Source organism: Lithobates pipiens, unplaced genomic scaffold (genome assembly GCF_037356315.1).
Source record: "Lithobates pipiens isolate NorthernLeopardFrog02 unplaced genomic scaffold, aLitPip1_a1.2 Scaffold_37, whole genome shotgun sequence".
NCBI lineage: Eukaryota > Metazoa > Chordata > Amphibia > Anura > Ranidae > Lithobates > Lithobates pipiens.
In genome coordinates, this window is record NW_027507825.1 from 19,289,128 (window position 1) to 19,313,711 (window position 24,584).

The 24,584-nt window shown below is 46.2% G+C and overlaps 1 long non-coding RNA gene across 1 annotated transcript in view; it reads right to left on the bottom strand.

Annotated features, from left to right (window-relative positions):
- The window catches only part of LOC143956582 (uncharacterized), a 140,795-nt gene extending 117,248 nt beyond the window's left edge, over positions 1 to 23,547 (bottom strand). The window contains exon 1 of the long non-coding RNA XR_013269956.1: positions 23,469 to 23,547. This is a non-coding gene — a long non-coding RNA (uncharacterized LOC143956582). The remainder of the gene's footprint in view (positions 1 to 23,468) is intronic.
- Between the last annotated feature and the right edge of the window lie 1,037 nt (positions 23,548 to 24,584).

The window sequence follows — 24,584 nt, forward strand, 5'->3', positions numbered from 1 at the left end:
ACTTTGACACCAAGAGTACCTGAACTTCCTTCCTAACCCTCTGATCCCATTTTAAGAGACTGTTAGTTGTCTACATTTTTTGCAAATAAAATCCCTTTAAGTGGATCTGTCTTCAGTCTCTCAAGTTACTGGGCCATCTACCACGGGACACCGCTAGACGTGCAGTGAGGAAAAAGAAGGCAACGGTAAGCCCAAACTAACCAGCAGCACCTTCGGGGGTTAGTGCTACATACAATATTTTGCATTTCCCCTTACTTTTGTATTCTGTGGCAATGGTCAACAGCAAAAATAGAAGGATGACTCTGGCAGTAATAAAAACATGACAGAGGATATAACCGCTCTCTCTCCCTCCTGTTTAGGATACAAGTACATAGTGAAGAAAGCAAACACATGCTCTCATTACATTACCATAGAATACATATTACAAAACTGCAGTGCCTCCTATTGGTATATATATATATATATATATATATATATATATATATATATATATATATATATATATATATATATATATATATAGTGACATTGGGGGTTGTTTAGCTTCGTGTAGAGCTTACCAGTGAGCTGAGTCCCCACCAGATAGACGCCGTTATACGTCGGCAGAATGGCACGTACATGTACGAGGGGAGGAAGAACGGGGAGATGCTAAAGTAAACAAGTATCTCCCTGTTCTGCCTAACAGTGACACTGATCTCTGCTCCCTGTGATTGTTGCCACCAAAAAATAAAAAAGTGCTTAAAATTCTTTAAAAAAAATAAATAAGAATAATTGGAAACATTTTTTTTTTTACTCACCTCTAAATACCTGTTGCTAGGGGGTCCCTCGTAGTCTGCCTTCTTCCTGACCCGGGTTGGTGACGTCACTTCCCCTCGTGCCGCACAGTCATCTGGGACCTGTCACGTGTCCCAGATGACTGTGCGGCGTATCACGGCGCCCTGCGTCGCTCATGAATGCGCAGTGGGTGCCCGGCTGTGCAGCCACAGCCGGGTGCCCACAGTATGAATGACGGCGCCGCGCGCGGAGCGGGGAACGGGGGGGGGCTTCGTTCCCCCGCATCGCTGGACCCTGGAACAGGTAAGTGTCCGATTATTAAAAGTCAGCAGCTGCAGTATTTGTAGCTGCTGACTTTTAATTTTTTTTTTTTTAGGGGCACCCCACTTTAAGCTTGAAAATTATTATTTTTTCCGGAAAATGCATTATATTTTTCTACAAAAAGGGGTTTGTAGCTATGTGTATCATTCACGCCTGGAGATTTCAAGGCGGACAGACTATGGATTCAACGAGCTTCTTGGTGCAAAAGTAATTTATCGTTGTCCCCCCCCCGCCCTCTCATTTGGAGGAATATGCTCCAAAGCATAGAAATTAGGGCTGGGAAAATTAAAGATTAATTACTCGATTAATCGTTAATTTTTTTGATTGGTACCCACCTCCCCTGCCGGCTTCCAGCTCTTCAGAGAGTTCCGTCGGAGATGCGGTGACATCACAGACATCGACGTCACCGGACTCCTCCCCCCTTCCCCAAGTGCCTCTGTCTGCTAACGAAGGGAAGGGGAGAGGAGTCCGGTGACGACGATGTCCGTGACGTCACCAGACAGCCTGGACAGTGATGATAAATATGGATGTGGTTAACTGGGATCATTCAGTGAGCTAAGCGTAGGCAAATTTGATAACCTCCGTTTTTAACATTGTTGTAAAAAAACAACAACAAAATGTAAACACTCTGGTATGTTTGTGTGACTGGCTAAAGTGATGCCTACTTGCCTACTATAAAGTGACTGACAGTCAATATACTGGATACGTTTTATAATTAAAAGTTAAACTAACTTTCTACGTTTTTCTTAAAGTTTAATAATAAAAAAAATTACTTTGAATTTAAAACGTGTTTGTGTGAACGGTGAAGTTAAGTCATGGATTGTAGAAACGAATTAGTGTCGGGTGATTGTATATACAGTGGTGTGAAAAAGTGTTTGCCCCCTTCCTCATTTCCTGTTCCTTTGCATGTTTGTCACACTTAAGTGTTTCGGAACATCAAACCAATTTAAACAATAGTCAAGGACAACACAAGTAAACACAAAATGCAATTTGTAAATGAAGGTGTTTATTATTAAAGGTGAAAAAAAATCCAAACCATCATGGCCCTGTGTGAAAAAGTGATTGCCCCCTTAACCTAATAACTGGTTGGGCCACCCTTAGCAGCAACAACTGCAACCAAGCGTTTGCGATAACGTGCAATGAGGCTTTTACAGCGTCCTGGAGGAATTTTGGCCCACTCATCTTTGCAGAATTGTCCTAATTCAGTTACATTAGAGGGTTTTCGAGCATGAACGGCCTTTTTAAGGTCATACCACAACATCTCAATAGGATTCAGGTCAGGACTTTGGCTAGGCCACTCCAAAGTCTTCATTTTGTTTTTCTTCAGCCATTCGGTGGTGGACTTGCTGGTGTGTTTAGGATCATTGTCCTGCTGCAGAACCCAAGTTCGTTTCAGCTTGAGTACACGAACAGATGGTCAGACATTCTCCTTCAGGATCTCTTGGTAGACAGCAGAATTCATAGTTCCTTTTATCACGGCAAGTCTTCCAGGTCCTGAAGCAGCAAAACAGCCCCAGACCATCACACTACCACCACCATATTTTACTGTTGGTATAATGTTCTTTTTATGAAATGCAGTGTTCCTTCTACGCCAGATATACTTGGACACACACCTTCCAAAGAGTTCCACTTTTGTCTCATCGGTCCACAGAATGTTGTCCCAAAAGTCTTGGGGATCATCAAGATGTGTTGTGGAGAAATTGAGACGAGCTTTGATGTTCTTTTTGCTCAGCAGAGGTTTTATCCTTGGATCTCTGCCATGCAGGCCATTTTTGCCCAGTCTTTTCCTGATGGTGGAGGCATGAACGCTGACCTTAACTGAGGCAAGTGAGACCTGCAGTTCCTTGGACGTTGTTGTGGGGTCTTTTGTGACCTCTTGGATGAGTCGTCGCTGCGCTCTTGGGGTAATTTTGGGCGGCCGGCCACTCCTGGGAAGGTTCACCACTGTTCCATGTCTTCGCCATTTGTGGATAATGGCTCTCACTGTGGTTCGCTGGATTCCCAAAGCTTTGGAAATGGCTTTATAACCCTTTCCAGACTGATAGATCACAATTACTTTCTTTCTCAATTGTTCCTGAATTTCTTTGGGTCTCGGCATGATGTGTAGCTTTTAAGGATCTTCTGGTGGACCTTGCTGTGTCAAGCAGCTCCTATTTAAGTGATGCCTTGATTGTGAACAGGTGTGGCAATAATCAGGCCTGGGTGTGGCTAGAGAAATTGAACTCAGGTGTGGACAACCACAGTTATAGTATGTTTTAACAAGGGGGGCAATCACTTTTTCACACAGAGCCATGATGGTTTGGATTTTTTTTCGCCTTTAATAATAAACACCTTCATTTACAAATTGCATTTTGTGTTTACTTGTGTTGTCCTTGACTATTGTTTAAATTGGTTTGATGTTCCGAAACACTTAAGTGTGATAAACATGCAAAGGAACAGGAAATGAGGAAGGGGGCAAACACTTTTTCACACCACTGTAGTGTATACCACATTTACCACTGACTAATGCAGAGTTGCAATGCAAGGAGATCAGCTAAAAGTAGTTGGATCTGTATGTGCCTTAAAATTAATCTAAATTAGTCGATTAAAAAAATAAATAAATAAATAAATGAATCGAACACAAAAATGTTCATCAGTAACAGCCCTAATAGAAATGCATCTTGGAGCAATTGAATCTGTGAAATAAACCCAGGTGTCGGCTGATCGGAGTTTCCATTTTGTTCTCGGATACCAGAGACACATGGTCACGGATTCGGTGAAAGAAGGGTCTTTTGGTTTTACCCACATAGTATGCCCCACAATTACATATCATAATGTATACTACTCCTACTGATCGGCAGGTGGCCTGATTGGCATTTGTGGCCATAGTAGGCCATAGTGGCCCAGGCATACCTCTGTGGTGTGAGAATCCATATAGGCATTGTCCATGACTTGGATGCTATCCGTGATCCCGGGTTCTTCAGCACTACACTTGCACTCCTAGATGAATTCTCAAACCAAATATATCCACGTCTCGTTCTCCGGAGTCCTCAGATCTTAGCTATCCCTCTTTTTTATTGCACAGGGGTGCTGGCCAGAACCAAAAAAAAAAAAAACCCGGGAATTGACCTGAACACAATTAACCCTTTCCCCAGCCTGGGCCGGCTGCTGGACAGCTACCTGCATGCATATTTTCAACCCTGGCTACAACCGCGCCACACTTTCTGAGGAAGGTCAGCATATGGTGCTGCATCTAATTTTCTCACAATGGGTTTACCTTAAAGTTCAACTCCAGGAAAAAGAAAAATCTTCCCTATAAGTGGGGCTCCCCACAGTTACGGAACCTCAGTCAGGATATTTGTTTGACATCTGTACTTCTATTTTGCAAATTTGTCCTCACTTCCTGTTGAGCGTCAACACCGGAAATTATGGGGAAATAGGGTGAGAACATCTGTCAGGCTATTTTTGCTGAATGCACATTCCTGTCACTGTGACAACTTATTTTTTTTGTCTTGCTCTATTAGAGGGATAGGTAGTGAGGTTGAAACAGGATCACGGATGGCAAACATTTTTACAAAAAAAAAAAAACAGGTTATTCCTAGAGATACACTTTAAGCTGAATTCTGGGAAAATTTAGAAAATACCCCCCTCCATGTGAGAGGTTCCCCTATGACATCACAGAGTCCCCATCACATCAGTGGCCACTCTATCACGCCAGTGGCCCCTTCTATCACGCCAGTGGCCCCTTCTATCACGCCAGTGGCCCCTTCTATCACGTCAGTGGCCCCTTCTATCACGTCAGAGGTCCCTCTATCACGTCAGAGTCACCCCTCCAGGTCAGAGGGCCCCCTGTGACAAAAGAGTCCCCTTCTATGCATCTGAGGCTCCCCTATACTTGAGAGCCTCCCCATCACTTCAAAATCACCCCTATACATCTGAGTCTCCCTATACATGAGTCCCCTATTACACCAGAGTCATCTCCTCACTACTTTTTCTTTTTTTGGTCAGGGATAGGAAGTGAGGTGAAACAGGGTCATGGGTGGCAAAACTTTTTGCAAAAAAATAAAAAATAAGGTTATCCCTATAATGTCCTTCATCCTATATATACACTTTAAACTGAATTCTGGGAATATTTTAAAACTAGATGCCCTCCTGCTTAATGTCAGAGGTTCCCCTATTCATCGGAGGCCCCCCTATACATGACAGCCTCCCCATTATTTCAGAATCACCCCTATACATCTGATGCTCACCATATACATGAGTCCCCTCACTACCAGGGCCGGGACAAGGAGTGGGCAGGAGGGACGGCTGCCACTGGTGCAATGGGTTATTGCAGGGGTAGGGGGCACCCTAACCCTAAGGGAAAGGGGGGGTGCAATTTGGCGTCTTTGCCCTGGGCGCTGGATCACCTTGTCCCAGCACTGCTCACTACTACGGAGTCCCCCCCCCCCCCATCACAGAGGCCCCGCCAATCACGTAGTCCCCTCTTCACATTAGAGTCTTAGCTTTTGTCTCCAGCAGCAGAGACGTGCATTGCCATGATGTGGGCAAGCTGGCTACCCCCACCATAGATGCAGAGACATGCGTTGCCATGATGTGGGCAAGCTGGCTACCACCACCATAGATAAGCCCTAGAGTGGCACTGGTTCTTATGGTGCTGGCCACAGCCCACCAGCAACTTGGCAACTCATGAAGCTGATCTGGGGGAAACTGTCCAGATGGCACCCCAGTTGAGAAACTTTAATCCCTGCAGTGCGGGGGCGGGGGGGGGATGTCAGATTTTAAATTTTCCTAGAGTTCAGCTTTAAACACTGAGTGATTTTGAGCTAAAAATCTAGCATATTTTCAGTTTACCACTAGATGGCAGCAGATATTAAGCAATCAAATTCTTCTTTTGAAGAGTACCTAAAGGCAAAACTTTTCTTCTTTTTTTTTTAAGTTGAATGAAAAAACAGCTCTGCCTTTAATTCTATTTTAATTGTTCAGCTATGCATTATTTATTTATTACAGGTGTTTATATAGTGCCATCAATTTACGAAGAGCTTTACATATTTATACATTCAAAGTCAAAGCCTTCAAAATGGAGGAAATTCCAACAGTAATTTGCCAATCTGCTACATGTAAAGCGGTAAGGCAAAACATTTTCTATTTTAGAGAGAGATCGCTTCACACTGCCTGCACAGAGAGAGAGACCACTTCACACTGCCTGCACAGAGACCGCTTCACACTGCCTGCACAGAGAGAGACCTCTTCACACTGCCTGCACAGAGACCGCTTCACACTGCCTGCACAGAGACCGCTTCACACTGCCTGCACAGAGACCGCTTCACACTGCCTGCACAGAGACCGCTTCACACTGCCTGCACAGAGACCGCTTCACACTGCCTGCACAGAGACCGCTTCACACTGCCTGCACAGAGACCGCTTCACACTGCCTGCACAGAGACCGCTTCACACTGCCTGCACAGAGAGAGACCTCTTCACACTGCCTGCACAGAGAGAGACCTCTTCACACTGCCTGCACAGAGAGAGACCTCTTCACACTGCCTACACAGAGAGAGACCTCTTCACACTGCCTGCACAGAGAGAGACCTCTTCACACTGCCTGCACAGAGAGAGACCTCTTCACACTGCCTGCACAGAGACCGCTTCACACTGCCTGCACAGAGACCGCTTCACACTGCCTGCACAGAGACCGCTTCACACTGCCTGCACAGAGACCGCTTCACACTGCCTGCACAGAGACCGCTTCACACTGCCTGCACAGAGACCGCTTCACACTGCCTGCACAGAGACCGCTTCACACTGCCTGCACAGAGACCGCTTCACACTGCCTGCCCAGAGACCGCTTCACACTGCCTGCACAGAGACCGCTTCACACTGCCTGCACAGAGACCGCTTCACACTGCCTGCACAGAGACCTCTTCACACTGCCTGCACAGAGACCGCTTCACACTGCCTGCACAGAGAGAGACCGCTTCACACTGCCTGCACAGAGACTGCTTCACACTGCCTCCACAGAGAGAGACCAAATTCGCACCACCTGCACAGAGAGAGATCATTTCACACTGCCTGCACAGAGACTAATTCACACTGCCTGCACAGAGACCACTTCGCACCGCCTGCACAGAGAGAGAGACTGCTTCACACTGCCTGCACAGAGAGAGATCGCTTCACACTGCCTGCAGAGAGAGAGACGTCTTTGCACCGCCTGCACAGAGAGAGAGAGAGAGATCGCTTCACACTGCCTGCACAGAGAGAGAGATTGCTTCACACTGCCTGCACAGAGAGAGAGAGATCGCTTCACGCTGCCTGCAGAGAGAGAGATCGCTTCACGCTGTCTGCAGAGAGAGACCGCTTCACACTGCCTGCACAGAGACCACTTCGCACCACCTGCACAGAGAGAGACCGCTTCACACTGCTTGCACAGTGAGAGAGAGAGACCACTTCACACTGCCTGCACAGAGAGAGAGAGAGAGAGAGAGAGAGAGAGAGAGAGAGAGACCGCTTCACACTGCCTGCACAGAGAGAGAGAGAGAGAGAGAGAGACCACTTCACACTGCCTGCACAGAGAGAGAGAGACTGCTTCACACTGCCTGCACAGAGAGACCGCTTCACACCGCCTGCACAGGGAGAGAGTTTGCTTCACACTGCCTGCACAGTGAGAGAGAGAGAGACCGCTTCACACTGCCTGCACAGAGAGAGAGACCGCTTCATTCTGCCTGCTCAGAGAGAGAGAGAGAGACCGCTTCACACTGCCTGCACAGAGAGAGAGACCGCTTCACTCTGCCTGCACAGAGAGAGAGAGAGAGACCGCTTCACACTGCCTGCACAAAGAAAGAGAGAGACCGCTTCACACTGCCTGCACAGAGAAAGAGAGAGACCGCTTCACACTGCCTGCACAGAGAAAGAGAGAGACTGCTTCACACTGCCTGCACAGAGAGAGAGAGACCGCTTCACACTGCCTGCACAGAGAAAGAGAGAGACCGCTTCACACTGCCTGCACAGAGAAAGAGAGAGACCGCTTCACACTGCCTGCACAGAGAGAGAGAGACTGCTTCACAGTGGCTGCACAGAGAGAGTGGTCACTTTCTGTGCAGGCACTGTGAAGTGTTCAGTCTCTGTACAGGCAGTGTGAAGTGGAGCAGTCTCTCAGAGAGAGACTGCATGATTGCCCCCAGAGAGACTGAGAAAGAGAGCTGGCCCCTTCCCCACACCCAGTACACAGACCAATGAGACTGCAGGAAGATGAAGACTAAAGACTGTGCTTTCACTGCCGCCACACTAAGTGCTCCCTGTGGAGTGCGGCACTTCTCTGGTGAGTGAGCACCACACCACTGGGCAAGCCAAGCCAGCAGAGTAGCCAAGAGTCACAGTGAGTGCAGCAGGCTAAACACGCAAGTCCTGCTGTCTCCCCGGCATGACCACCAGATTCACCAGGGTGCAGGCTCCTCCTGTGTCAATTGTGGGTAGTAAGAAACGCACATGCAGGCGCACGCCGGAGCACTGGCCAGATTAAGGGCATCGTGGGCCTGGTGCTGCAGTGGAGCAGGTTTAGGAGTGGCAGGAATATGAGGTAAGTAATGTCATATCTCAGCTCTCGCTTAGACTTGGCCACAGCCCCACAGGTGTAATGCTAGGGAAGCCCGGCACTTGAATTACCAAGCTTCTGTAAGAGCCGTGTGTCGGTGTGTGCTCTGAGGTGAACGTTTCCAAACCATCAGAATACAGTGATCACTGCTAGCAGCTATAGCAGCCAGCAGTGATCGCTAAAAAAATAAAATAAAGACACGCTGGTTGTACTGTCAGTTGATAGAGTCAAATTCTGTACAACCAGACTACACATAGATAGATTGAAATGTCCGCTGAACCGGCAGAATTTCAATCTGTCTATTGTGGCCTAAGTCCACCAGTCTCTGGGTTTAATAATATCCTCAAATCTTCTCAAAAGGGGGGCTCCACTTAGGTGTAGAAATTCACTTTGAACTCCACCTTATTTCCATAACTCTCTTTAGGGTACTTTCACACTGAATGCGCTTTACAGGCATTTTAGTGCTAAAAATAGCGCCTGTAAAGCGCCTCTGGTGCCACCCCAGGGTTAAAGCCCCGAGTGCTCTCACATTGGGGCGGTGCACTTGTAGGACATTCTGAAAAGTCCTGCAAGCAGCATTATTGGGGCGGTTTGGGAGAGGTGCCCAGCCCATTGAAATGAATTCAACACGGGCGTTTTTAACCTTTTCTTCGGCCGCTAGTGGGGGTTAAAAGCGATCCCCGCTAGCACCACTAAAACAATGGTAAAGCGCCACTAAAACAAGCAGCGCTTTACCACTACGGCCCACACCGCCCCAGTGTGAAAGTACCCTTGGATATTAGATGTGCAAACAATAAAGGTGAGAGCAGATCTAATACCTACAGAGAGTAATGGAAATGAGGTGGAGTTCAAAGTGAACCATGTCATTACCTGCAGGGATTGGTATTTAGGGGGTTAAAACAGGCAGGGATGAAATGTGATAACTACTCACTGCCTGTCAAATGCCTCTAAAAAGTTGCCTGCGCATGGATCACTTTTCAGAGGAGTGGCAATGGCTGCTGCAAGTGAATACAAGCATTTAGGCTCACACTGGTGTGCTGCGGTTTGGCTGCAGTGCGGGTGTACTGGCGGGTGTCACACCCCCTCAGACTTCTGTTAGGTTACACATTGTTGCTGCATGTTCTGAAAGCGCACCAAAGATGCAGCATGCAGGATGTTTTGTGCACTTTCAGAACATGCAGTAAACGTGCAACCTCTATGTCCCAGAGGCATCATGTGGGAAGACTGCCAGTACACCAGTACTTCAGCCAAACTGCAGCGAGGTACTGGCACAGGCTGCTAGAAAAATACTCTTTGGCTGCAGGGAGGAGGAGCTCACTTACTTGGGCGGTCCCCGCCTCCCAGGAGCCTCCCTGGATTCCAGCTGACTGCTCAGATTGAACTTTCCCAAAGCATACTTCCTCTTCACAGAAGAACACGGGCTGCCCGGAGTGTGGGCGGGGAAAGAGAGAGACATTCATGTGGAGGAGGGCGGGGTTGTGCTGTGCTATGTAACTTAGACTGTCGGCCCTGACATGAAGACATCGCTGGCTCACAGTACTGGGGACTCGGCCAGCTCAAGAACTGCGCATGTGCGGTTTTGAGCTGACGACACAGCAGCCTTTGCCACAGCATATCAGAGCAGCCCAGGGGGCAATTGCATCCCTGACCCCCCCCCCCCCCGGCCCAGCCCACCCCTGTGTGGGATTACCCACTACAACCACTAGTTGCAACTAGGGACAAGTTAAAGGGATTGTAAAGTAATTTTTTTTTCTTAAAATAAAAAACATGTTATACTTACCTCCACTGTGCAGCTCGTTTTGCACAGAGTGGCCCCGAACCTGCTCTTCTGGGGTCCCTCAGCGGCTGTCTCTGCTTCTTCCCGCAGGTACTTCTCACGTTCATGAGAGCTCCCTTGCATGGTGAGAAGCACCTGCGGGCGCGCTCCCGTGATACAGCCGGTGGCTATAGCCGCTCGCTGTATTACATGGACCCGCCCCCCCGGCACGCCGCGTCATTGGATGTGATTGACAGCAGCGCGAGCCAATGGCTGCACTGCCTTCAATCCATCCACTCCAGCCAATCAGCGGCCAGGCTGAGTGGTGAAGAGGAAGTCGGGGGCGAGCGCGGGACTTTCGAGGGGTGAGGTAAGTAAAACGGGGGGGCTGGGGGAGCCGGCACTGTGAGATGTTTTTTCACCTTAATGCATAGAATGCATTAAGGTGAAAAAACATTTACCTTTACAACCCCTTTAATACAATTCTAAATCCTGCACAGAATATACTACACATGTCTTCATCGCATACACCCAACCTCGTCGGCAGCTTGCTGGAGATGCTCCGGTGCCCCTGCTGGTTTCCTACATATATTCTGGGATTGCCCACAGGTTCAGGAATATTGGAAGCAGGTAACTCAATCTATCCACAGATTGACTACTATACCTGTCTCCTCTAACAATTAGTGTCTGTCTCCTCGGTCTTGAAAAAGTCTGGCACTTGTGGAGAGACTCAGAGTCCACGACAGATGACCAACGTGTTGGAGACCGCCCTGGCTAGATGCCCTGGGTGACTACCTGACCCTGTTGAGTGTTGGGGTCCAGCCCCCAAAGCAAGTGAGTGGGGGAGTTAGTCCAGAGGTAGTGATCTCACTCAACCCTAGCTGTCCTTGCAACGTCCGGCTCTGACAGATAAGAGGGATGAGAGGTCCTACAAGAATAGATATATCCTGCCATGTTGAAACTGGGTACTAGATATGTTGTTAGTAATTCTAACTGCAGGTAGATATGTTTCGTTTTGAAATACACCGTGAGTTGTACGCTGTTATGCACATGGCACTGATTGGCCGGGGTATGCCCCAATGGCCCTGTTTTGTACCTCCACAGAAAATTAATTAAATAAAAACAATAAAAAAAATTATGTCTAAAAATAAAACAACAAATACTGACCGTGACCATGACCCAAACACTGACCCTGGCACTGACCTAGATCAAACCTTGATCTAGGTATTTTTTTTGTATTTTTTGTATTTTATTTTTTCATTTTGATTATTATTATTTTTTAAGCACACTTTTTTTCCCCTCTCTCTCTACAAGGAGAGAGATATGATATATCTCTCTCTCCTCCATTCACAGATAAAGAAAACATGGGGGTGGGCATCACAGTGACTGTTCACTGTGATAGCCAATCAGGGGCTATCACAGTGATCAGGTGACCCGGAATCTCGTGTTCTGGGTTCCAATTGTTAGTACAGAGTCTGGGGCTCACAGTGAATGCACCCAGCACAAAGAGAGATACACAACTATGTAGCCCCATCGGAAAAAGGCCCAGTCTAGTGGGGCCGCATATTTGGGTTACATCAGCTTCTCATCTGTGTACCATTGGGAAGATTTGCCTTCATTTCCCGTCCATAAGCAAAAAAAAAAAAAAGTGAGAGGAAATCCCTCCAAAGTGAGGAAATCCCTGATTGTCACCAGGACTAGTGTCCCCATTGGCAGATTGACCCTCTATTCCTGTTCTGGGGACAAGCCAACATTTGGGTTTTCTTTCTCAGGGATAACAGCACACAGGACAAAAAGAGGGGGAATCTCCCTATTGGGGGCACAGACAGTAATAAAAACTGACAGGGGTTCTAATCCCTTTCCACTCTGGAGATATAGATGAGAGGCTGGGAGCAATGGAAGCGTAACTAGAAATCACAAGGCCCCATAGCAAAATGTTGTATAGGGCCCCCCCCCCCCTTCAAACAGCCCCCCCCCCCCACAAAAAATGGTGGGGCTTAAATTAAATAGTGGGCGTGGTTTAAAATGCGTGGCTCAAAGGGGGTGTGGTTCGAGTCTGAGATGAATGAGGAAGGAAGGAAGCAAAGAAAAGGGATGGAGGGACAACAGGCCCAGATCCTACACCACAATAGCAATATACGTATTCCAGAAAGTTTAACAATCAACAGATAAAGATACTCCAAACAGCTGGTGTTAGCGCTTCAATAAGCCTCACCTGTACCCAATGTGGCCTGCCTGTTCCCAATGCAGCGTGGCCTGCCCGTGCCCAATACTGCCTCACCTGTGCCCAATACTGCCTCCCCTGTGCCCACTTGTGCCCAATGCAGCGTGTCCAGTGCCCAATACAGCCTCACCTGTGCCCAATGCAGTGTGGCCTGTACACATTGTAGCGTGACCTGTGCCCATTGTAGCGTGACCTGTGCCCAATGCAGCCTCACCCGTGCCCAATGCAGCATGACTTGTCTGTGCCCAATGCAGAATGTCTCATGCCCAATGCAGCCTCCCCTGTGCCCAATGTGATCTCACCTGTGCCCAATGCAGCATGGCCTGCCCGTGCCCAATACAGCCTCACCTGTGCCCACTGCAGCCTCACCTTTGCCCAATGCATCGTGATCCATGCCCAATACAGCCTCACCTGTGCCCACCTGTGCCCATTGCAGCCTCACCTGTGCCCAATGCAGTCTCACTTGTGCCCACCTGTGCCCAATGCAGCCTCACCTGTGCCCAATGCAGCGTGACCGGTGCACAATGCATCCTCACCTGTGCAGAGGAAGAGGCAAGCCAGTGGCGGAACTACCGGGGAGGATGAGGAATGCATACTGGAGCCCTCAAATGGCTGCTGGCAAGCGTGGGGCTGCCCCAGAGTGGGGGGGGGGGGCTCTGGCTCTACATCCAACTCCTGGCATGTCTCTTTCAGAGCTTTCCACTGTGATTTCCACTCACCGATACCTGGCCTGGATCCCTCCTGAATGACTTTACTCAGGACGTGCTCCTGTTCCCAGACACCTCTCCATAACCGTGTAAGGAGAGGCTCCCTCCCAGCCCCCAGCACCCTGCCTGAGATACACCCCCCCCCAAGAAAGGGGGTTCCCTCAGACACAACAGTCTAACACTCCATCATCCAGTTTATCCAGCCGACAACTCCTCCCACAGCAGGTTGACCATGGGTATATGAAGGAGTCCTAGTTGGGGATTGGTCGGAGCTCCCACATGCACCACATGGCACTCCACTCCAGCTCTCTGCCATGCCCCTTTTACAGAACCTTCTCCCTGGAAACAGAGGAGGCACCCAAGAACTGAGGCACATATCAGTCACCTGCTGCTATACTAAACCCTCCCCTGCGCCCAGATCAAAACAAACAGACCTAGCTCACAGCATAGGCCTTCTTAAATGTACCTGCGCTGGCAGCTTACACAAAACCTACACCTAGCACGTACTTACCTAAGGTAGAGGGTGCTACACTATAATATTAATAAAGGAATTACTAAACCGTAGCCTTGCACAGGGTTTATCAACTAGAGTTTCTCCAGAGGTTGCTAGGGGTTCCTTGATCAATTTCTGTCTCAGATAAGTTCCCACTGACACCATTGATCTTTTTAGCTATCTGTAAGGTGGGAATTCTTCCCAATGACCACAAGTGTAAGGAGCATTCATCCGACTGACCATCATACTAGTATATCATGAGTTGTAGATATAGTCATTTTTTAGCAGGGGTTCTCTGAAACTGAAAAGTTATTTGAGGGGTTCCTTTGTGTTGAAAAGGCTGAGAAAGGCTGGCTTAGCATAACCACTTTTGAGAGTAAACATTCTCTACTCATTTAGTAAATCAGCCCCATTGCATTTGGCAGAGGTTTATACCTTTACTTGGATAGAATAAAAGTGAGAATTTTCATTATAGGGTTGAATCTACCAACTGTCCCTTTTCAACCAATCAACCTAGCGATTTTTTTTCTTTCCCTCATTCTCAGTGAAAAATTAAGTTATCGTTTAAAAACGCAAACACTAATACTGCTACCTTTATAGCTGTAAAAAAAAAAAATCAGAAATATGTAGTAAAGATAAATCCTACATGCAAAAATGCACTATACATTACATGTTCTTTAGACATAACATTTTTTTCAAACATTGGTTTCTTTGCCAATTCAAAAAATTACCATATAGCACGAATTAAAAGATCAGCATTTGTAAAGATCTAAATAATCTGGTAATTTTCCTTTATGTAACCAATGATTAATGTTAGAATTTAACAACTAGAGAAATGCTAAATGAATGTGCAGTCACAATGCAGCCTCACCTGTGCAGAGGAAGAGGCGAGCCAGTGGCGGAACTACCGGGGAGGATGAGGAATGCATACTAGAGCCCTTAAATGGCTGCTGGCAAGCGTGGAGCTGCCTCAGAGTGGGGGGGGGGGGCGAGCACCGCCCGCACGGTCCCCCAGCCAGGGGAAGCGAGGAGAGGAAGAGGCAAGCTGTAATAGCTTTCATTTGAATGTCCTGTGTTCCCGGGGCTCACCGTCACATAGCCCCACCTCTTGGCCCGGAGCCTTTGATGACATCACATGTCCCGGTTGGACCGGTGTTCTGTCTATCAAAGGCACCGGGCCAAGAGGTGGGGCTATGTGACGGTGAACACTGGGAACACAGGACATTCAAATGAAAGCTATTACAGCTCTCTGCTCGTACAGACAGCTTGCCTCTTCCTCTCCTCACTTCTGCTGTCTGGGGGACTGTGCGGGAGGTGCTCGCCCCCCCCGCAGTATGCATTCCTCATCCTTCCCACGGGCCCCTCTCAGCTGCGGGCCCCATAGCAGCTGCGTGTGTCGCTATGGCGGTAGTTCTGCCACTGAATGGAAGGTATTTTTTGAGGTAAGAACACATACTTGAATAAAAAAAAATTAAAAAAACAGCAACAATTTTTTTTTTAGTGTAGCGTTGACATCCTTGCCAAATGATGTGGTTATGTATAATTAATTTAAGGTTTATGGACATTACTGTGGTTTCGTACCAGAGCCATCTAGTGACCAAATATTGGTAACGCACCTGTTTATCATCACCTCAGAGAAACCTAAAGACTTGTACAGAAAGTGACTGTTTGGATTCTGAAGGTTGACCTTGTTACCCAGGAGTCCGTGTGACCTACCCATGAACACTCTTTTACGCAGTGCATGCTGGGTAGGGGATAAAAGGGACCCGAGCAGCCATTTTAGGTCTCTTGGGACCACGCTGCCTGCCTGTGCGGATCTGTTAAGAGGTTCCTCTGAGACAGTGGCCTGCAGTCATCGCAGAGCGCCAGCCTGTTTGTTTGTGAGGTGACCTGACGGAGCCTGAAAGACGGTAGCCGGATTGAGAAGTTCCAAAGATACAGCAGAGAATCGGAGAACCGGATTGATTCAGTGGAGCGATACAGAGCGTCTGGCCCATCTGATCCAGTTGGTGAGCGGGTTGCGGCCCACTGTTTGTTAACTTTTGCACGCAGTTAGACTCACATACAGGCCTCACTGGAACCTGTAGTTCCATGGAGGCACAGCAGAGCAACTGACACTGAGCAGGCTTGAGGCCTATCTACCTTGGCGCCTCAAGCGTTTGTAAATAAGTTACTGGAGTTACACCAGGAGCATTTCAGCTTAATCCTCCATGAACTTTGGATTACAAATACAAAGGAGTGACTTTAGCTAGTGAAGAAAAGAAGACCCCGGATAAAAGTACTTTAAGTGAGGCCTCACGTATAGCATTTAAAGCAGTGGGAGCTCCCAGGTTTATACATATATGTATACATTTTGTATTGTGTTATATTGAAATATATTGTGCTGTCGTCCTACGTTGGGATGACAGCACAATTCCTGTAATCACCTGTGTAAATATTTTGCAGTAAAGATATTTCTGGTTAAGTATCCAGTTGTGTGGCGTACTGTTTCTTCCCACCAGCTGAAGCCAGTGGATCCTGAGGGTATAATACAGGTACTTTGCATTGTTTTATATTGCACTGTATTACATTGCACCACAGCTGTGCCAAGGGGATTGAGTCAAGTTAGTGGGGTTTCTTGGTAGAGTGCAGGCCCAATCTAACCAGCAGCTCCTTCGGAGGTTAGTGCTACATTAGTGTCACTTTAACTACTTCCCACCTGGCCAATGTACATATATGGGCAGGTGGGTGCTCTCTCCTTCTGAGTGGATGTTCAGGAACGTCCTTCAGAAGGAGGGGAATCGCGCACGTGCGTGCCCGCACAACGGCGTGATCCCGATGCGCTCATGTTACCCGTACATGGAGCATCTCCGATCGGCAGGAGAGCTCTGTGGTTGGCCCTCCTGATCACATGACGGCCGTGTCCAATCACAGCCGTCATGTGATGTAAACAAACAGCCGGTTGCTAGGCAATCGTCTCTCCTCACATGGAAATTGTCACTGAGGAGAGGAGAGCGGATCGCTGCAGCCAGCTGGTGATCAGTGAGTATGAGCTGTTTTTTACAGCTTTTTACTCACTGATCACCAGTCTAGTGTAAACACACAAGCAAAACACACATCCCCACACAATGTCCCCAAAACACACGTCCCCAAATAAAAACACATGTCCCCCACATATTTCCCACTAAAATCACATGTCCCAATGATTATCTGCACACATATGTTCGTGATCACCTGCGCACATCTGTACATGATCATTTGCATACATATGTCCGTGATCACACAAACCAATTATTATACACTTAACAGGTTTTTTTTTTTTTTTTTTTTTTTTTACCAAAAACATGTAGCAGAATACATTTTGGCTTAAATTTATGACAAAATTCGATTTTATTGGATTACTTTTACATTAGAAAGAAGAAAATATAGTTTTTTTATTCCAGATTTCCGCTCTTTTTTTGCTTATATTGCAAAAAAAAAAAAAAAAAAAAAAAAAACGGAGTCGTGAATAAATACCACCAAAAGAAAGCTCTATTTGTGCGAACAAAATAATAAAAATTTAATTTGGGCACAGCGTAGCATGACCACGCAATTGTCATTGAAAGTACGAGCACGCTGAAAGCTGAAAAATGGTCTGGGAAGGAAGGGGTCGAAAGTGCCCGGTATTGTAGTGGTTAAATAAATAAAAAATACCTATTTCTTTCAGCCTACTACAAATCTTTATTTTTTATTTTTTGCTGCTGTGGCATGACTTCCTGTTAGAGGGTGGCTACATTCATCCTCCATGGTCCCTGTGTATGTAGGGACAAAGCCACCCTCTTCTGCTTGCTCCTGAGATGCCATTGATTGTTAATCACAAATGCACCAAAGTGCACAGTATAAAAAAAATAAAAAATAAAAACTCACCAAAAAAAGCTCAATGCCCAAAGAAAGGTGCAGGAGGTTATTTGGCTTGTTTGTCATGCATAGCCAGTTGCTGACCACCCACAGTAAATTTACGACATTACTTTGACGTTAAATACCATTGTCATGGCGGTAGCTAGCTGCGGTAACCCTGGTATCATTTTGTACTGTGGGCGATTCGGTGTCTGATAAAAGAGGTCCCCTCTGAGCTTACCGGAGCCATCAGTAAGCCCGGAGCCAATCTGATCCCTCAGATGCCTCGGCAGGAAGTCGAGATCAGTAAGCCCGGAGCCAATCTGATCCCTCAGATGCCTGGGCAGGAAGTCGAGATCAGTAAGCCCGGAGCCAATCTGATCCCTCAGATGCCTGGGCAGGAAGTCGAGATCAGTAAGCCCGGAGCCATTCTGATCCCTCAGATGCCTGGGCAGGAAGTTGAGATCAGTAAGCCCGGAGCCATTCTGATCCCTCAGATGCCTGGGCAGGAAGTTGAGATCAGTAAGCCTGGAGCCAATCTGATCCCTCAGATGCCTGGGCAGGAAGTCAAGATCAGTAAGCCCGGAGCCAATCTGATCCCTCAGATGCCTGGGCAGGAAGTCGAGTGAGGGCAAGATACCCCCCACTCTATGCCCTTGGAGGACCGGAGCGACGCCTGATGTCACGTCCGCCTCTCGGGCTTAAAGGGCTGATTTTTTATATATTTTTTGTTAAACTAAAAACGTCTACCTATGGAGATCTTTCAGTACCATAGTTTGTGGACCATTCCACAAGCATGCGCTTTTAAACTTAGGAGATGTTAGGTATCCATTTACTTTGCGTAACATCATCTTTCACATTATACAAAAAAAATGAGCTAACTTTAGTACGGTATATAAGTATTAGAGATAGATAGATAGAGATATATATATATATATATATATATATATATATATATATATATATATATATATATATATATATATATATATATATATATATATATATATATATATGTTTTGGGGTTTTAAGTAATTTCCAGGCAAAGAATACTAATTTAAACTTGTAAAGAAAAAGTTCCAGAAAGAGCCTGGTCAGCAAGTGGACAGGGCAGCCAAGGCAAATAATTGAAAAAAGGAACACAAGGGGGCGCCAGCTAAGTGGAGCATTAATGAGTTTACTATGAATAAAATGCCAAATGCAAACTCACAGAAATATAAAATCAAAGATTTTTTTTATTTTTTTTAAATTGACAATTTTTATTACGGTTTTATACTTTTCAATACAAACATAAGAAAAAATAATCACTGGGATACATGCCAACTTACAATAGCGAACCCACAAAAAATGCGTCCAGTACAACATATATGGGTCTGAAGTAAAACCAAGAAAATTGTTACATAATTCTGTGACCGGAAATCTTGTATACTACTAAGGAGCCAGGCCAACCAGTATTATGAAAACAGTACAATGGGTTCTTGAAATAGCTATACCAGCGATTCCGAATCCAAGAAAATATAGCAAGTGCCTGTTGGACTCGTGGAAGAAAAGAAAGAGGAAAAAGAAGAAAAACTAAAAGGAAAGAGATGAAAAGAGTGGATAGGGCTCATCACTCCTGGGTCTATGAAGAAATGACCTCTCAAACAAAAAATAGGCTTAAAAGTTCATGGGTGCCAGGGTTCCCCAGTCAACACTGTGGCGGTCAACCTTGTCAGCTAATTGTGCTGTCAGGGACTCCATGATCTCCACATCCTTAATTCTAGCATAAAGTTCAGTTGGTGATGGTGGCGTCTGTCTCTCCCAGTGGAAAGCTATAAGACATCTAGCCGCCATTAAAATGTGAGTGGCCAACATTTTCGATAAGCCTGGCAGTTTAGGAGTAGATTTTTGGATGGAAGGGAATATCAACCTCGAACAGTTGATGGAGGAGGTCCTGGACCAAGCGCCAATATGACTGTAAGGACGGGCCTTGCCAGTAGATATGCACTAGAGTACCCTGGTCTTCATGGCACCTCCAGCAACAGTCTTGAAGTCGATGAATAGATAGCATGTAAATAGGAAGGGGTAATGCACCAAATAAAATACTTTGTAGGTATTTTCCTTATAAAGGGTAAAAATAGAACTTTTGGCTGCTCTGGACCATATAGCTTGCTATTGCTCAATAGAGAATTCTTCTCCAAGAGTTTGCTCCCATTTAAGCATATAACTATGTTTACCTTGAGAGACCATATTGTATGAGTTTAAAAGTTTATATATATCTGAAGTTAAACCCTTCTGCGATGGGCCAAAGAGAACTAGGCGCTCAAATGATGACAATTTAGAAAACCGAAGGTTGGATGTAAAGGTTAAAGCGTAGTGCCGCATTTGAAGGAATCCAAAGAGGGCGCTACGAGGCAAGTTATACTTTACTCTAAATTCCTTAAGATAGATCAACACTGTTTTCACTGGATTCACTAAATGGCCAAAGTGGAAAAGGTTCTTTTGTAACCAGGGAGAGGTCATACTGTGAGTGAGGCTGTGCAGCAATTTAGGATTGTAAAGGAAAGCTGCCAGTAAGGAGGCTTCATATTGTAGGGAATGAGTGTACTGTAGCTGTCGCCATAAATTGCGCAGCAGGGCCATAGTGTGGAGCAGAGAGGAGAAAGGTACTACAGCATTCCCCAGTAGATTGTTGGGATGGATAGGGTCTAACCATAGTTTATCTGAGTCCAACGGTTATATGGTGGGAGGGTAGTCCATGAGATTTTGGCCCTCAGTTGAGCAGCATAGTAGTACTGTAGGAGGCTGGAGAAGGCCAAACCGTCCTCTTTGCGAGAGGCAAAGAGTATCGAGCGAGCTATTCTGTGTTGTTTATAATTCCATATAAAATCTAGTAGGTCCGCTTAGAGTTTCCGAATCTGCATTCGGGGGGAATGGGTACTGGAAATGTCAAGAAACATACAGAATCTTGGCTAGGATTGTCATTTTGACCAAAGCTATACGGCCTAATTACGAGATTTGGTAGTGCCTCCATTTAGCCAAGAGGGATCTAATAGATACAAAGAGAGGCTAAAAGCTTGTGTCATAAAAGGACTCATAGCGAGATGCAAGATGTACCCCAAGATATTCGATAGCTTGAGTTTTCCACGTATAGGGGAAAATTTCGGAAAGGTGGCGAACCTCCGAAGGAGGCATGTTGAGTGGAAAGGGCTTCTGGATTTAGAGGGATTAACCCTATAGCCAGACAGGGTCCCAAATTCCTCCAGCGATTTATCAAGGTTAGGAAGGGTCACTCATGGGTGTGTCAAAGTAAGGTGTACATCCTCCACGAATAACGAGATTTTGAACTCGTGTCATCTAACTAAAACCCTACAGATGTTGGGGTCACATCAAATATGGGCTGCCAGGGGCTCAATACACAGAGCAAAGAGTAGCAGAGAAAGCGGACAACCTTGCTTCATCCAGTTCGAGATAGTCAATGGAGGGGAGGCCGCAAAGAGAGAGTTTTTATAGAGACAGAGGGGGCTGCATACAGGTGTTTAATTGCCCTAGGGAATGGTCCAACGGAAGCCCAGATACTCAAGGGTTGTAAACATAAAAGACCAGCTAAACCTATCGAAGGCTTTTTCAGCATCTAGACTGAGTAGAAGAGCTTCTGTATTTTTGCCTATATCTATTAAATTAATGACTCTTTTGGCGTTATCGACTGCCGGATGCCAAGGTATAAAACCCACCTGATCCTTCTGAATTAAGGGGGGGTGGGGGGGAGGATCTTGTTTAAGCGGAGGGATTTTTAGATCTGAGTTTAACAAGGCTATAGGCCTATAATTCCTGCATAGTGTGTGGTCCTTGTCTGGTTTAGGTATCAAAGTCAGATGGGAGGTCTGCATGTCCCTCGAGATCTCACTATTGTGCATAAACCCATTAAACACCCGGGACATGCATGGGAGTAGGGTGGGCAAGAATGTTTTATACTAGTCATCAGGTCCTGGGGCTTTATGGTTTGGTAAAAGATTCAGAGCCTCCATCACCTCTTCTTCAGTAATCAGGGAGTTAAGAGAATGTAAGCTAGATGTCGCGGGAGGTATGCACGTATGCGATCGTGGAAGCATTCTTTGACAGGTAAATGTGGAATGGTCGTGTTATTGTAGAGGTCTGAGATATAGTTCTGAAACAGTTGTGGGTGATACGGTCAGGATGGGAGTGTAGTACCCCATCATACTTGCAGCCATGCCCCATTGAATGGAAGACGTCCAATAGAAGACAGCAAACAGCGTGTTGTCAGTGAGGAAACCAAGTCCAATGATCCAGGAAGTGAGGAGAGCCACTGTGGGACACAAGGCAGGATGTGATGTCACACCTGGGGGGGTAGTTGCTATGGTAGTGTGTAGCGGCCATAACCCTTTGTAGGACGGCCTTAACATATTGGGCTTACCGGTTACCTCCGCTTGGCTTGTTCTCTCACGTCTAGGGGTTCCCAGGGTTGATACCCAACAACTTGATCGCTGACACAAATAAAGTTCTTTTGAAAGGTTTTATTTTGCAGTAGTAACATCCAATAACACTGTCTCTCGTGGGAACAGAGGGCACGGGTGAAGAACTCAGGCACCTTGAACTGCAGATCTATCAAAGTCTCTAATTCCACCTAGAGAGTAGCCACGCGCAGCTGGGTACTTCAAAGCTGAACAGATCTCTAGCCAGAGATCATGGCAGTCAGCACGTTGACTTAAAACAATCCTATGAACATGTACAAGTTGTAACTAAGGGTGAACAGGAACCTTTTTCCTCAGTACCTGGAACGTTCTCTGTCTATTCAATGGTACTGGAAAAATGTGAATTCGTCAATGTCCTTCCCAACTCAGTAACCAGGCACTTCTCAGGATGCCACTTGTCGGCCCTCCTCCGAAGAGTCCTCCCCCGGTCACTTTCACGAGCTGCGATGCCTCTCCAAGCCGAGAGCACACCCGGACACCTTGAATCCTCCCTCAGTTACTGCGCCTGGGACCAACTGGTTCCGAGACCCGGGAACAGACGGATCCCTACCCCAGACCAGACGGGGTCCATTGGGGGCATCTAACAGGAACATGTTGCGGTATGTCGAACACCCTGTGACCGGGGCTACCCCGGTCCTGGAACAAGACCAGACCACATGGGCCTCACGAACTCCTCTCCCTAAAACACGTGACCCACACACCCAAAGTACCCCTTCCCAGACCCCCCCGATACTCCCACTGATTGGTTCCAAGAAGGTTGATACTCAAAACGTCCAACCAGGCCTGGCTCTGGCTTGTCATGTGCACTTCACTGTACACATGACCAAGCAGAACTTCCAAACACAGCCCGGCCAGACTGATGTCAAGGCCAACCTATGTAATTAACCCTCAGAACCCCTACTGTTCTGAGGCAAAAACTAAATTTACATGCGTATGACACTTGTCCAAAATGTCATCCGCTACAAGTGCGTTTCAGAATTCTTATTGCCTCCTTTCACAAACCATTCTTTTGTATTGTTGTTTGTGAAGGACAAAGATTGGGCTGCCCTATGCTTGTTGTGTGAAAATGCACAAGAAAAGGGCAAAAAAAAATAATAATACACATTCAAGAGGTATATAAGCGTTTAAAAAACAAACAAACAAAAACAGCCAGGCAAAGAGCATTTTCAGAAACTGGAGGTCAGAGGCAGCTTATATATTTTTCTTATGACAGGTTTCCTTTAGTGAAGTGCTGCAGATGCATATACATACAGTACATAACTTGAGAAAATAAATATATATAGTCGCCCCGTTTACCTCTGGCAGAATGTCAGAAGCGTTTCTCTCTCTCTCAGTGTGATGTTTTCTCTCAGACGTTGTGTTGGATTCCTGGAAACAATACAAGAAACACACGTAAAATGGCTGCTTTGCTCAGTTGCCAGGGTAACCGCGGGCCACCTGCTTTCCTGTGTGTCACGTGAAGAGCAGATTTTACCTCAGAATGAAAACAGAGTAGCCAGTTGTTACCACATCACCCGGTACTGCCAGCCGTGGTGCTGAGGACACAGGGCCTGTACCTATAGGTGAACCCCTCACAAATACATACGGCCTTCATTTAAATATATATATATATATATAAATACTCATATATGGAAATGTGTATATGAATAAACCTTAACCACTTCACCTCAGATTTACACCCCCCCCATGACCAGGCCATTTATTGCGATACGGCACTGCGTCATTTTAACTGATAATTGCATGGTCATACAACACTGTACACAAATACGATTCATGTCCCTTTTTTCCCAAAATAGAGCTTTCTTTCGGTGGTATCTGTTCGCCACTGCGTTTTTTTTATTTCGTGCTATAAACAAAAAAAGACGGACAAATTTGAAAAAAAATAAAAATTTACTTCCTGCTATAAAACGTCCAATAAAAAAAATAAAAAAATAAATGTATGCTTTCAGAAATTTAGGCCAAAGTGTATTCTGCTACATATTTTTGTTAAAAAAAATCCCAATAAGCATATATTTTGTCTACAAACTATGGTATACAGTATATCACAAAAGTTAGTACACCCCTCACATTTTTGGCAATATTTTATTCTATCCTTTCATGTGATAACACTGAAGAAATGACACTTGTCTACAATGTAAAGTAGTGAGTGTACAGCTTGTATAACAGTGCAAATTTGCTGTCCCTTCAAAATAACTCAACACACAGCCATTAATGTCTAAACCGCTGTCAACAAAAGTGAGTACACCCCTAAGTGAAAATGTCCAAATTGTCCAAATTGGGCCCCAATTAGCCATTTTTCCTCCCCGGTGTCATATGACTCGTTGGTGTTACAAGGTCTCAGGTGAGAATGGGGAGCAGGCATGTTAAATTTGGCGTTATCGCTCTCACTCTCTAATACTGGTCACCGGAAGT